We start from the raw sequence: 16,198 nt of genomic DNA, 5'->3' as shown, positions 1-16,198 counted from the left end.
AATCTTCTGCAGCTCCTGCATTGCAGGCGGCTACTTTACTGCTGAGTCACTGGGGAAGACCATATATATATACTATAAAAAAGATAACTAATGAGAACCTACTATATAGCACAGAGAACTCTAGTCAGTGCTCTCTGGTGACCTAGATGGAGAGGAAAATTTTTTTAAAAGGGAATATATGTATACATATACCTCATTCACTTTGCTGGGCAGCAGAAACTAACACAACATTGGAAGCACCTATACTCCAATAATTCTTTTAAAAGGAAATATACTTAAATAAACAGCTTTCACACACAGATCTGAAACCTTCAGAACCTCAATACTGTGTAACTGCATTATTCATAGAGGTGCCTTTTGCTTCTGCCCTGTCTTGCTTCATGCTGTTCACTTAACTGAGGTATCCACTCTTGACATTGCACTGCCTCCTGAACGTTTCTTTCTTTGTGCCCTTGACCCAAATTCTTCCCCAAATTATAATATTATCCTAAATTCCTGCATGTATCTTTCTGCCCCTTCCTTCCAAGGTTTCATCTCAAATCCTAGCTCTCTCCTGACATCGTTCTAATCCTTACATAGAAGTGGTCTTCCCTGGTGGCTCAGTGGTAAAGAATCCACCTGCCAATGCAGGAGACACAGGTTTCAATCCCTGGGTTGGAAAGAGCCCCTGGAGAAGGAAATGGCAACCCAGCTCTAGTATTCTTGCCTGGGAAATCCTTCACAGACAGAGGAGCCTGACGGACTATAGTTCTTGGGGTCGCAAAAGAGTCGGACACATCTTAGTGACTAAATGACAATAGAAATGATCTAGCTATACTCTTAGAGTTCCATAAACCCTAAAGCATGGAAAGAAAGCCAAGGTTGAATGTAAGAACATGCTTTTTAGATTTGAGAAGACACTATGCTTAAAATGGAAGGGCTAATTACCCTGGTGATCCAGATATTTGGATCTTTAAAATATAAACTCTTTTATATAAAAGAAATACATAGCAAACTATATTCAGAAGACGCTTATAATAAGCAGAATTAAATTTAATATATACTTTCTAGAGTGTAGGTGCAAAAATAGAAATGGGTTCTTATTTTTTAAAGTATTCCTTGAAAACCACGCATATTCCAGCTAATGTTAGATTGAATTACAGTTGACCCTGAACAACACGAGTTTGAGCTGTGCGGGTCCACTTGCACATGGAAATTTTTCAATAAGTAAGTATTATAGTACCACCCAATTGGAGTGGTTGAATCTGGACTGGAAGGGCTGACTGGAAATTTACACAAGGAGTTTTGACTGCATGGACTGAAGTTGGGGGGGCTTTAACTCCCAAGTTGTTCAAGGGTCAACTATATTTGCTTACAAATCTTTCTCTTGCTGTTGACTTTGACCTTGGCCATGAGACTTGCTTTGCTCAAAAGAACATGAGTAAAAGCTAAGACTTTTGGAGGCACCTTCTTGGAGTTTCTGCCTTCTTACATGAGGAGAGTATGTCTGGGTAACCGTTGCTTTTGTAGGTAGATATGAAGCACTCTAAATCCTGGAGTCCAGCCTAGTTCAGCTGAGGCCAGCCAAGACCAGAACCAACTTGTCAGATCCCTGAACACCCAGTAAGTATTTCTGTATCCCTCTGGATTTCAATGTTGAATGCTTCACAAAACTATCACAGAAAGAGATTGACAGATACATACTTTTATATGTAATATATCAACATTATAATAACGCTGTGAAATACAGATCACTGATATGCAGAATAAAGTGACCTGCACAGTATTTGATGGTAAATCTTTTCCTCAAAGCTGATGTGCTTTCCATGATATCCATCTCTCTGGGACCACTCCTGCCCCTACCCCCCTGCTCCATCCTCTTTTCAGTGCAAGTAAAGAATCTTTAGAAAATGCAAAAATTGGAAGCAGGGAACAGGAGTTAAGAAGTAGCAAACTAATAGAGAACATGTGTGCCAAGCGTTTTGAAGTTTCTAAATCTTGCTTGTGACTTTTAATATTTGAGAACATTTTTGTGAGCCTGGACAAAATGCTGACTTCTGCGTCTTAATAGCAAATAGGTAGTAGTGGCATCTGCATATCTAACCAATAAAAGTAAACAAGGATGAAAGATTGTATCATGATGTTCTGCTGCTGCTGCTGCTAAGTCACTTCAGTCGGGTCCGACTCTGTGCGACCCCATAGACAGCAGCCCACCAGGCTCCCCTGTCCCTGGGATTCTCCAGGCAAGAACACTGGAGTGGGTTGCCATTTCCTTCTCCAATGCATGAAAGTAAAAAGTGAAAGTGAAGTCACTCAGTCATGTCCGACTCTTTGCAACCCCACGGATTGCAGCCCACCAGGCTCCTCCACCCATGGGATTTTCCAGGCAAGAGTACTGGAGTGGGGTGCCATTGCCTTCTCCATCATGATGTTCTACAGTTATCTAAAACGAAAGACTGCTCCTTCTTTGAAGAATTGTATCACTTCTCTAAACAATTTCTTGATTTAAAAATTTGCTAGATAAATTTCTGTTTTAGTCAACTCCCGGTAATGTTATATGTTAAGAAATAATAATGGTATATATATTTAAAATATCATGGTTTTGTACCTGATAGAAAAATAACTTTGAAAGACTGGTTCAATCCTGAGTGGGCTTCTTGAGTTTGGAAGGGTCTGATGATGGAAAAAAAGTACACTCACTTGAATGAAGAATGAAAACAGGAAGCATATAGGCTCAAATCCAAAGTAAGGCATATTTCTTGATCCTGGAAAAGAGAAAATGAAATACAAAGGCTTTCTGCCCTCAACAATATTATATAAAGGAAGTTATGTTCTGAAAAGTAGGGTCATGCTTGTGCCAGGAAGGAAGAAGTAGGTGTGCATGTTTTGAGAGGTGAAGAATGGCAGTTCTCCAGATGGCAGCAAGACGGCTGAAGGAGGAATCAGAAGAATTCAAGACACGTTTCTCCTTTTGCCAAAGCAGAGTCTTTCCAAGTTTATTCAAGATTTAATACTTTAAATGTGAGGTGAAACTGTAACTTTAATTATACATTTGGAATATTTTAAAATTAACATTGCCTGTAGTTATAAGAAGAACATCTGGAAAGGCATATGTAAGAAAAGCCATTACTTCTGCAAATCCCATAAGACAGATTCAATTTCTATTTTAAATTAATAGCTTATCTGTTAGTAACAATTCAGCTCACAGACCATCTATTAACAAAATGGAGCACTGCTCCCACATGTTCAGCAAATTGCCTTTGCTTTATCAAACCAGGTTTCCTGTTCCACTTTTGGCTTCTCACAGTTTGTTTTAAGTCTGTCCTTGGCTTGCTTTGTTAAACCAAAGGATAGGAATAGAATTAAAGGAATGCAAACATGAAGAAAAATAATTCAATGTTATACAATATACCCTTTCTTTCACCGTTTTCCTTTTTATGATTCTATCCACTATTCCATTTTTGCTCTCTTATAAAAAGTCAACTTCTTTTGTGAAGTCTCATTTTACTGTTAATATTAACAGTGTTTATATCTTAAACATGCATTTAATTAAGAATCCTTTTTTGGGAATTTTTTTAGCTATTTAATTTGGTAAAATATACCTTGCTATTGATCCTCAGTCTGTGGCATAACCCTGGCATCAGTGTACTACTGTGGCTGTCTAAGGGAGAATATAATATTCTTAAACAGAAGTAGCTCTGTCTTAGCATTTCATGAATACTCAGTAATTATGACTTACTGATTCATAAGTCTACATGACTTTGGTTGCTTTCCATTGGTAATCAGCACCATGAAAATACCTACAGAGAGCGTCAACAAACCTCTGGAAATGTATTTTATTCACTAGTTTAGCTTTCTCTTACTCATCCATTTATAATAACATAGTAAATACCTTAGGGTGATTATAAAAATGAGTAACTTCAAATTATTGTTGCCATCATGATATAGTAAAAAGCATATTGAATTTTCTTTACTCATGCTTATTGAAAAATAAAAGAAATAACCATTCACTATTTTTTATGCATATACATGTACTAAGCCAAATTATTGGCAAAACATTGTCAGTTTTTTAAAATTGAAATTCACTAACTTAAAAGAGTTTTTTCTGCCAGGAAAATGCAATAATTTGTTTTGGCTTGGTCTGTTCTCAAATGGAAGAATCATGTCTTTCATGACTATTAGAAAATAGCAGAAGCCAAAGGTCATTCTAGGCTTGAGGTTGAACCACTGGAGATAATAACTCAAAATCAAAAGGGTTCAATATATCATTTCATTATTATATGCATTTAATTAAATATGGCAAACTTAGAGGCCATTGTGTGTGCTAAGGACAACTAATAATTGGTTCTGTATCCTGAGATAATATTTCCACCTATTTTGTCAACTTTACTATTTTCTTCTTGGTTCATAACTATTTCTAGATTTCTAGTACAATAAATAACTTTTGCTTCTGGATTCAAGTCTGGTAGAATCAGAATGGTTTAACTGATGTGTAAGAATGAATTCAAAAATGGAGGACTCTGTGCATATGGACATTTTCTATATCTTTTCTTATTTTTTACAGTGGAAGTATCCCTTTTCTACATAGAGGAATACCTTTACAGATAAAATCCAATTAATCAGTGTTGTTTTTATTCTGTGTAAAAGCTGAATGGCTAGACTTATAACCAGTGTACTTTCTACTTGATTGAACTTCTAATGGAATTATTACACTAACTGGATGAAATCTAAGTATTAGTCCTGAAAGTTGCATTAGGTGAGATTCTAAAGCTTGCCTTGACAGTGAAGGTCTTTTGACCATAATCAAGACCAGACACCTCCCCTGCCACAAGTGCTTACAGTATGAAGAAAAGGCAGGGAAGCCTCATTGGAGAAATACAGTCTTTAGTGAGATTGATGGTTGAACTGCCTGGTTATACGCCTGGAGCCAGTGGGTTCCACTCTATTACTCTATCTAGATGGAAGGTTTTCAGATACATTCTAGTTTTTTAATTGTTATTATTTTTATGTTTTTCCACACTTCACAGTATGAGGGATCTTAGTTCCCCCAGCAGGGACTGAACTCATGCCCCCTGCATTGGAAGCATGGAGTTTTAACCACTCAACCACAAGGTTAGTCCCTCAGTGCAGTTCAGTTCAGTCGCTCAGTCGTGTCTGACTCTTTGAGACCCCGTGAATCGCAGCACGCCAGGCCTCCCTATCCATCACCAACTCCCAGAGTTTACCCAAACTCATGTCCCATCGAGTCAGTGATGCCATCCAGCCATCTCATCCTCTGTCTTCCCCTTCTTCTCCTTCCCCCAGTCCCTCCCAACATCAGGGTCTTTTCCAATGAGTCAACTCTTCACATGAGGTGGCCAAAATATTGGAGTTTCAGCTTCAGCATCATTCCATCCAAAGAAATCCCAGGGCTGATCTTCAGAATGGACTGGTTGGATCTCCTTGCAGTCCAAGGGACTCTCAAGAGTCTTCTCCAACACCACAGTTCAAAAGCATCAATTCTCTGGTGCTCAGCTTTCTTCACAGTCCAAGTCTCACATCCATACATGACCACTGGAAAAACCATAGCCTTGACTAGACGGACCTTTGTTGTCTAACTGTTTTTTTACTGAGCCTAGTTTATGAGGGTAAAAATTTCATGAATGTAGGAGGATTTCAATTCTTTCCATAGAGCAAAGTCATTCTTTTTAACTTCTGAGCCCAGAGCATGGTGCAGACACTAACTTTCCCAAACAAACTAAAAAATCTTAAAGTATTAGAAAAACCAATGCTTCCGACCACATGTTGGAACAGCACGGTTGGCAGAGCTTGGAGGAATTGTTTTAAAAAGGAACATTTCCTCCCTCTCCAGGTTCTAATTCTCCCTCTCCAGGTTCACCTTTTCTTTCTTTTTTTTTTTTTTTTCAGGAATCATATCCATAAGGGTGCGACAGGTTTAGTAATGTGGAAGCTCAACTGGATTCTTGTCATGTATCTTTTAAAAAAGAAGTTATTAATAAATACCCATGACAGTGGTCAGTAAGTCAAGAAGTCATTCCCTAAGTTGACAAGGAGCCACTCTTTGTACATAGAAACCCATGATGATTTCTGTACTATGGAAGTGATATAGCGAAAGATCTGAAGGAAAAGCAGCCAGTGCTGCACGTGTGGTTGGCTGCAGAGCTCCTTGTTAGTTACAGCCTATTGACGGAGTCCTTTCTTTGTAAGCATGCATGCTAAGTCGTTTTCATCATGTCCGACTCTTTATGACCCTGTGGACTGTAGCCTGCCAGGCTCCTCTGTCCACTGAATTCTCTAGGCAAGAATACTGGAGTGGGTTGCCATGCCCTTCTCCAGGGTATCTTCTGGATCCGGGGGTCAAACCTGGGTCTCCTGCATTACAGGCAGATTCTCTACCATCTGAGCCACCAGAGAAGTTCACAAGGTCCTTTCTACCTGTCATTAAAAATTCTTTCTGGTTCAGGGGTTGACTGTTTGACCAATGGGTCAGAACACAACACAACCATACCTATTTGGAAACTTGGTATGTAGGAAGTGTGATATTATATATAAAAAAGTAAGAGTGGATCATTTAATAAATTGCATTGTAAAAAACATGAAATTCTATACTTATTTCATATCACAAACAAAAACAATATCAGTCTTATTAAAGACATGGGGGGGGGGCTTGAAACTTGTAGAATAAATATAGGTGAAATAGCTTTTAAACCTCAGGTGAAGAAAGAATTCTTAAACGTGATAGAAAAATCACAGTACCCATATATGAAATCAGTTTACTTTTGTATCTTGTATCCTGAAACCTTATTATAACTGCTATCTAGTTCCAGGAGTTTTTACATCAGTACGTTGGGATTTTCCACGTGGACAATTATGTCAGCTGCAAACAAAGAGAATTTTATTTCTTCTTTAAAAAACACAACACAGTACCCAAAAGAAAATGTGGTAAGTTTCATTATGATAATAACTAATAACTTTGGTATGATAAAAGAATCATCAAAAAATTTAAAAACAAACCACAGATTCAAAGAAGGTAATTGTAACTTATATAACTGACAGGTTTGTATTCAGAATAAGCAAAGAAATTCAAAAGTTATCAATAAAAACACAAACCACCCAACCAGAAAAAATGACCAGGAACAGAATAAGAAAACTGAGTGGAAAATAAACTTAGGAATTTCAGTAGTGCTCAGTCACTCAGTTGTGTCTGACTCTCTGCGACCCCATATTTCTCTGTCCATAGATCCAGGAAAGAATATAGGAATGGATTGCCATTTCCTTCTCCAGAGGAACTTCACAACCCAGGGATCAAACCTGGGTCTCGAATCTCTTGCATTGGCAGGCAGATTCTTTACCACTAAGCCACCTGGGAAGCCCATGAATTTTATTACCTTGTTAGTAATAAGAAAAATGCAAATAAAAATAATAAATGTAATTTTAAACTATTATATTGACAATATTTGACCAGAATGCAGGAAAAAAGGAACAGTTATATAATATTATTGGGACTTACTATATGCCGGAAACTCTGCTGAGCACATGCCATTACTGATACAAATTTAAATATGGATAAAGAAATTATTACTTTGCTGACAAAGGTCTTTATAGTCAAAGCTATGGTTTTTCTAGTAGTCATATATGGATGTGACAGTTGGACCATGAAGAAGGTTGAGCACCAAAGAATTGGTGTTTTCAAATTGTGGTGCTGGAGAAGACTCTTGAGCATCCTTTGGACAACAGGAAATCAAACCAGTCAATCTTAAAGGAAATCAACTCTGAATACTCATTGGAAGGACTGATGATGAAGCTGAAGCTCCAATACTTTGGCCACCTGATGCGAAGAGCTGCCGACTCATTGGTAAAGACCCTGATGCTGAAGAAAGATTGAGGAGAGGAGGAGAAGTGGGAGACAAAGGATGAGATGATTGTATGACATCACTGATTCAACCGACAGGAGTTTGAACAAACTCCAGGAGATACCGATTGGGCAGCAAAGTTTGGCATGCTGCAGTCCATGGGGTCACAAAGCTTAGGACAGGACTTTCCAACTGAACAACAATAATAAAGAAGTTATAAAACATGCGTGAGAGTGATATATAGCAGCTTAGACTAGAGGTTGCCTTTAAGAATGATGTTAGGGGAATGAATTCAGGGAACACAGTTATCAAAGGTTTGTCTGCATCTATCTGTTGAAAGAAAAGAGAGAGAGCTAAGTCAAAAGGGTAACTTTAGATTGTATGCTTTCTGCACCTCCTCACCTCTCTCCTTTGGCAGGCATATCTCCAAACTCATGCTCTTAATATCTCTATAAATGTTCACAACATCTCTCAGATGAAACAGAAACAGATATTAACTGACTCATAGCTAGAAATTGAGGGAGCCATCATTAGAACACAGACCTGATATGTTCCAAATTTTTTTGACAACGTGTTCTACCAATTAACAAGGAGCCAGGGGACACACTTGTAGCAGCATGGGTGGCACAGCAGGAAGGCGTGGTGAGGAGTCCAGATAGGAGGTCCAATCCAAATTCTGCCAGTTAAAAAAACTTTATTTATATATTTTTGGTTGCACTGGGTCTTCACTGCTGTGCGTGGGCTTTCTCCAGTTGTGGTGAGTGGAGGATACTCTGCATTGCAGTGCACAGGCTTCAGGTGCACAGGCTTCGTGTGGTGCACGGGATTAGTTGCTCTGTGGCATGTGGAATCTTCCTGGACCAAGGATCCAACCTGTGTCCCCTGAATTGGCAGGCAGATTTGTATCTACTGGATCAGCAGGGAAGTCTCAAGTTTTGACATGTATGAGTAGCCTAAACTTAGAAAAGTCACAGAAGCTCTCTGAATATTAGTGTTGTTGTTCAGTAGTTAAATCGTTTCTGACTCTTTGAGACCCCATGGACTGCAGCACTCCAGACTTCCCTGTCCTTCACTATATCCTGGAGTTTATTCAAATTCATGTCCATTGAGTTGGTGATGCTATTTAACCATCTCATCCTTGGTATATCTTTCTCTAAAAGAGATCCACTTTTTGCAGAGTTTTGAGGGTCAAATGTGATGCTAAATATAATGAGCTTTATCAGTACAAAGAGACAATTTGTTTTTGAAAAAAGGAACAATTTCTGAGTAGGAATTAGCAATCTTCATACCCCCGTAGTCTAGCAGAGGTACATACCTGGTTAGCATTCAGTAAATGCTCTTTGATGGGGATGCTGACTAGTTCACATAGGAACCCAGAAGTCAGCCAGAACTGGGAGCTCTCTGTGGGCATCCTACAGATGTGTTACCCTACTAGAGTAAAGGATCCCAGGTTGACACATATGGATTTGTTATTACTAGTCATTCTATTAGGAAGGAAATAGAAGCACACTAGGATGTATTGCAGGAAGCCTCTTAGATCCCCAGAGAAACTGAAAAATAAAAGAACAGGACCAGGAGAACATGCATATCATGTACTTACTGGCTTCGTGTTTGCCTGTCTTGACTGGAGAAAATGCAGTCTATGAAGTTGTAGGCAGGAAGCAATGACCTAGCAATGAAAAGGTGCTTGGTACAAGGTGTCCAGATTCTGACAAGCACAGCTGGATCATCAGATATGGTCAGGAGTCCACTTGTACTCTGAGTCAGGGCAAGTCAGCTTTTGTGACAAATGTGTTGGCTTAGACAAATACCAGTTCCCTCCTTAAACAAAACTATGAAACAAAATAATTCCACGTTGCATATTTTTAAATGAGAAAATAAGTTAGAATATACTGCAAAATGTAAAAAGCTAACACTAATATCACAAAATCTAGAAAAATATCAATTACGATACAAAACACTTCAATAATACATAACCTTTTCATCATTGACTGCATAGTCTTTGATTGCCTCTTTACATGACAACAATCTTGTAATATTTCCTATAGATGATAGAAAGATAGTCTTTCAGCATGGTTGATCAAAGAAGGCATTTCTAATACAGACAGTTAGCAATAACAATTATATCTAGAAGAGATCCCAAGCTATATAAATATACCCTGCCTATTCTAAACTAGGTGGATGACTGTTCAACTCAACTTCTACTTCCCCAACACAAACGCGGGCCATTTCATCAACACCCTGCAGAGGTAAACTGTGATGGAGTTCTTAACTCATCAAAATACAAGATTTTGCAAGTTTTACAAAAACACAATACCCTGTGAACACATTGCTAGAGCCTTTTCTGATATTTCTGCAAAGGGCCCTGTAGACGATAGACCCTGAGGCTTGACCTTCATCCCCCTCAGCTAATCTGCCTCTACTCAGCTTGCCCTCCACCCACTATGACATGCCAAGGGGGTTCAAAGTCAGGAAGCTGGGAATAAAGAGTTGGGGAAAGGAGGTGCTCCTTTGCTTTTTGGCATTGTAATAATCTTAGTTGTCCAGCCTCCCTGAAAACCAGCCTGAAATTCAAGTCTCCTCTTTAGTGGAAATTGTAGAAAAGAACGTCACCTTCCCGCCAAAGCTCATGCTCTCCACTGTTAAAGAAATTAGACTCCAAATGTCATTTCATTGATGTCTAAAAGTAACTTAGCCTGACAAAACTCCTTTATTATCTTTGGAGAGAATTTCATTACTCCACAGTAATGTATGAGGAAGACGCTTCAACACTGAGACTAGAAACTGTGAGAGCTCTGTGTTACTAAATTGCTCTCTGAATATGAGATATGAATGTAACGTGTGTGAATTTAATTCACTGTTGGGTCACCATTAATATTTCTTTCCACAAGCTCCATGGAACCTGGTGTTTTAAAGAATCCTTGCCTGTCTAGGTTACCCTCCCAGAGAGACATAACGTATATGTTGTTATAACCAGAGGTCGTATTTGGCATAGGAGAAAATAGGGCTTAATGTGAAATTCAGCTTATTGCCTTTCCATCTAGGCCATGAGGAAGAAGGAACTGGAGGTTCAAATGGGGACAGCTTCACAAGGCAACTAAAAAAATAAAAAACCCTTAAAACCAAACCACAACCATGCTCACACTAACCTGGCCCTGTGGAGCCCTAATTCCAGTAACACCCTTGGATTGCGTCCATTCTTCCCAAGGCTCTCTCCCAAGACTGAATGAGCTGAGGAGTGCCTTTTTACTCAAAAGAGACACTGAAGAACAGATTCAGCAATATGGCAAATCTCTTGGTTCTTGTGGTCAGAGGAGCCCCGTGAACAACTATAAAGGGCAGATTAATTCTTCCTGATTCACAGGTCTTAGGTTGATAGTTTATCCATGATACCTAGTCACCAAAATTTGCCTTTCCTCAATAAAGCCTCTGAAAAAGTTAATTCTGTATTTAAAAATAACAGGTGCATTTATGTTACACCTGTATAGTCATGATTCTATATTTCATATGTCTTCCATAACTCTAATACATTATATAGTCAGGCAATTCACGTTAAGGACATAAGCAGAGAAATTTAATCTCAAAAGCATCTTATGTACCAGGGACAATAGTCTAGGTATGAAACAAGCCATCTGAAATAAATATTTCCATAATCTTTTAAGATGAAAAATAATTGTTGACAAATACACACTTTTGGACAAGTTCATCTAAGACAGTGTTCAATATTGTAAGTGGCAATGAAAAGTGAAAAAAATAAGGGAAAACATATATCAATCCTTTATTCTAATTGAATGGCTAGTCAAAAATAATTTTGTCAGCCATTAATCTATTATATTTCTGCTGTATTTTTAAGATATTGTAAAAACAAGCAGTAAGTATCAAAAACATTATCCAACATTGGTTAAGCTGTTAAATGATAAAAATTGCATCAGGTCAGTGGAAGAAAGAAATGAGGGACAACAAATACTTTAAGGTCATTAAACCATCTATTCATATTCTCTTCTATTGTTCTATTTTAATTGTAACATTTCTTCACAAAAGGGAGGTATTGAAAAAATAATTTGTTCTCAAAATGTACTTCAGTTTCCCAAAACAATTTAAAAACTCTAATTTTTCTTCCTTTTTATTTAAATACAGATTAAAATTTAAAATGCAAAAACACATTCACGTAAATTGTGGGGAGTTTTCAGAGCTTTCATATGTATACAAATTATAGGAAAAAAAAAAACATTTAGAGACTAGATAGATTGCGCCCTCTTCTGGTAAATCAGTATATTTCAAACATAAAGTGTTGAGTATATATTTGATTCATGATTTCATAAATCATGAAATCTATGATTTCATCTTTCATAGAATTAAAATTTACTGTAAAGTATCTAAAATAGATTTAAATTAATTAGAAGTTTTCCCAAGTTGAGATCTTGGGTGATAATTTTAAAATAGGCTCTCTGAGGGCTAAAGTTGTTTGTTTTGCCTTTGTTAAGCAGTGGATTTTTTTTTTTAACTCTAAAACTACTTCAAGTATTCCTTGCATGTCTTATATATAATTATGATTCAGATTGAAATTTGAGGTGTTTATTAAGCATTATATTGAGGTGGAGAAAGGAACCCACTGAAGCAGAAATATGCTTTCCAGCTTCTTTGTAAAGAGGTCCAAAAGACTAGGAAGATTCACTTTCCTCTGAGATTTTGTTTGTTTAATTTTGCCTCTTGTTCATCTGGGCAGGTGAGGGAGTGGGGCTCACGTGACAGAACATGTTATAATCTAAGGAAAGCAAACCAAGCACTTCAATACAAATGTTGAAAATACAATTTTGTGCTTTTTCTTACTCTGCCTATTCTACTTGGTCATTACTAAGAGTCATTGATTTATGAATGGTCTGTGTCTAAAGTCAGTTTATAAATCACTGATTTTGATTTTTTTTTTCCAGAAAATCAAGGCTGTCAGTGGAATTTAGTCTTTTTACTAGTTATTAAAAAGTCTAAAAAGGTGTAATGTAGGAGAAAGGATAACCTGTTATTTTACCACCTAGTATAAAGAGAGAAGAGTCACTCAGGAATACCTTGGGAGGCTTCTTTGAAGAAGAAAAAGCTATAGTCCTGAGGATTTAGTTTGCGAAGAAGCACCAGATTGAAAGTGTGCCATCTGTTGAGAAATAAGGAAACTGAGAGAATATAGAAAGCCCAGGCAGTGTGGCAGAAGATCAGAACCTTGGGGGAAATGTGATCAAGGTGACCGTCCCAGAGTCAGCGGAATAAAAAATTGCTGAGAAAGTGATGTCTTTTGTAAACTCTTTGTCTTGCGCAGCTTTGCTCAAGTAGTGAGAAGGCTGGCGCCCTCTAGAGGACCATTCTTAAATTTTGTTTGAGTTTGGGGAATTAGTTTCGTGGTTTGCAGAGACGGGAAGATCCTGCTGGTCCGCTGTGGCCGGTAGCCAGAGATACTAGACAACCATGAATATCTTCATTCAAAGTGGGATCTTAAAGTACTTTTATAAACAAAATTATGCTTCAAATTGCTACGTTATGGATTTCTTCAATCAGCTATATTTACTGTATTTACTTGTTAATTAGTATTTTGAGCCTGGACTGACAAACTTACCATTATTTCTGGCCTTGTTTCTTCAGAAAAAAATGAGAGAGAAGCAGGAGGAGGCGGAGGAAGAGGAGGGGAAGGAGGAAGAGAATACAGGACTATGAATTTCATATATATGTGTGCTTGTGTGTGTGTGTGTGCGCGCGCGCGTGTGTGCTCTCAGTGCTCAGTCGTGTCTGACTCTGCCACCCCATGGACTGAAGCCTGCCAGGCTCCTCTGTCCATGGGATTTTCCAGGCAAGAATACAGGAGTGGGTTGCCATTTCCTGATCCAGAGGATCTTCCCAACCCAGAAAATCAAACCTGTGTCTCCTGCATCTCCTGCAGTGGCAGGCGAATTCTTTACCACTGCAGCACCTGGGAAGCCCATATGTATGTGTATAGACACATATGTTTTTAACCATTATTTTCAAATATCAAATATAAAACTGTGACAAAGAAAACACTCAGTTGACTATGCAAGCATAAAATTTGGCTTCCCTTGTGGTTCAGCTGGTTAAGAATCTGACTGCAATGCAGGATACCTGGGTTCAATCCCTGGGTTAGGAAGATCCCTTGAAGAAGGGAAAGGCTACCCACTCCAATATTCTGGCCTGGAGAATTCCTCCATGGGGTAGCAAAGAGTTGGACACGACTGAGTGACTTTCACTTTTCACTTTAGAGCATAAAGTTAGTTCACAAATGAACCATTCACAGTGTGCCTACTCTGTCAAGACATTTTTCTTCTGATGAAGAAAACTGTCAAAATTAAATAAGTATCCTACAAAGAAACAGTTTTAAAGTTGGCAAAAATGTGTAACACTTTTAAGATTTTAAGTAAAAGTTTGATAATTGTAAACGGAGTAACTAGAGTATTAAAAAGAAATTCATTAAAAACACAAAGTTCTAGGTGACATTTACAGAATAGCAGGGATGATAATGCTGTCCAGAGCCATGCACTAGTAAAGAATTTTAACCATAACGATTTTAAAAAATATTTATTTTCTTTAGTTATTTGATGGTCCACTGCCAATGCAGGGGGCCTGGGTTCAATGCCTGGTCAGGGAACTAGATCCCATGTTGAAGCTCCCAGGTGTGCCAACTACTGGAGAAAATTCACTATTACAATTGTAGAAGAGGCTATTAATACTATGTCGGAGGGAAACACCAGTGGTATAGTTTCTTTATCTCTTTTATAGTGTTGTGTTAAATATTTGATATTATTGCCAATTTTGAATTCCATAAAAATTAAACATCAGAATTAAACATTAAAAGGCATTAAAAAGGTTTTTATACATTTGAAAAGTTGTTTCTTCTACATCTGTAACGATGCGCACTAGATTTTATTAAAGTGAATAGAATTATCACTGGTTTATCAACAAATTAAAGTTACCTTAAAAATTTCCTTGCGGACCTACAGCTTTCATAGTTTTGGTTTTTCAGATCGTTAGATTACATATACATATATGAATAAAATATGTAATATGTATATATATGACAAGTTACATATTTATATAACTTGTACTTATTTGCAAGCTATTAAATATATATGCTGCTTGGACTTAGAAATCCATATGAACTTAAAATTGGGATATTGATTAATTTGAAATAAAGATGGAATGCACTATCCAACTTTTGAAGAAAGAATTCATTGAAACTAAAATATGATCTTGAGAGCAAAGTTGAATTATCAAACATTTGAATCAGGTGAAGGCATTCATACACATATATTTTGGAAAAAAGTTAAATAATTATTATGTTTTTTTTTCAATTGAACAGAAGCTGAAGAGTCTTTCACTGAATAGTGTAGTTATAGCAAAAGTAATGAAACTGACTAAATATGTATCATAGAGGTGATTTCAGACTCCTTACTTTATGTGAATGAAATCTTAAATTATCAGAGACATGGGAAATGCAGACTTCATGAAATTTCCATTAATGAAGTTAATAAAATTTTTTAAATACCATAGTTCTGTCATACTAAATATTTTACATTGATCATAGCACAGTGGTATATAATATATTTTGTTAAAATTTCATATTTGAAACATGAATTTATTTTTATCTTCAGTTCAGTTCAGTCGCTCAGTCGTGTCCGACTCTTTGCGACCCCATGAATCGCAGCAGGCCAGGCCTCCCTGTCCATCACCAACTCCCAGAGTTCACTCAGACGCACGTCCATCGAGTCAGTGATGCCATCCAGTCATCTCATCCTCTGTCGTCCCCTTCTCCTCCTGCCCCCAATCCTTCCCAGCACCAGAGTCTTTTCCAATGAGTCAACTCTTCTCATGAGGTGGCCAAAGTACTGGAGTTTCAGCTTTAGCATCATTCCTTCCAAAGAAATCCCAGGGCTGATCTCCTTTAGAATGGACTGGATGGATCTCCTTGCAGTCCAAGGGATTCTCAAGAGTCTTCTCCAACTAGCTATTGATTTTTAATCACCTGATATAGACTGAAGAGGATTGAGATACCAATTTGATATAGAATATTTTTTTTTGCCTTTGTTCCAATCTGATATCTGTTTTCTATCAAATATTGAAGGTAGAGTTTTCAGGTTAATTTTAAGAACTAGAGACTTAATGGTTGCCTTGACGTACGGTGTGATTTTAGAGAGGAAAAAACATTTTCTATTATACTTATCAAAATTTGTATGACAAGCACTTCTTTTGAAATGACAAACATTTCTAACTTAACATCAAGAATTAGTTTGATGCTACATTTAAAAATAAAGTTCAGCTTATTTACAAGAATATTAATCATGCTTCCTTATTTCTCTGACTCAAGAGTCAGT

The sequence above is a fragment of the Bubalus kerabau genome, chromosome 14, assembly GCF_029407905.1.
Source record: "Bubalus kerabau isolate K-KA32 ecotype Philippines breed swamp buffalo chromosome 14, PCC_UOA_SB_1v2, whole genome shotgun sequence".
Taxonomy (NCBI): domain Eukaryota; kingdom Metazoa; phylum Chordata; class Mammalia; order Artiodactyla; family Bovidae; genus Bubalus; species Bubalus kerabau.
This window is presented reverse-complemented; position numbering follows the sequence as displayed.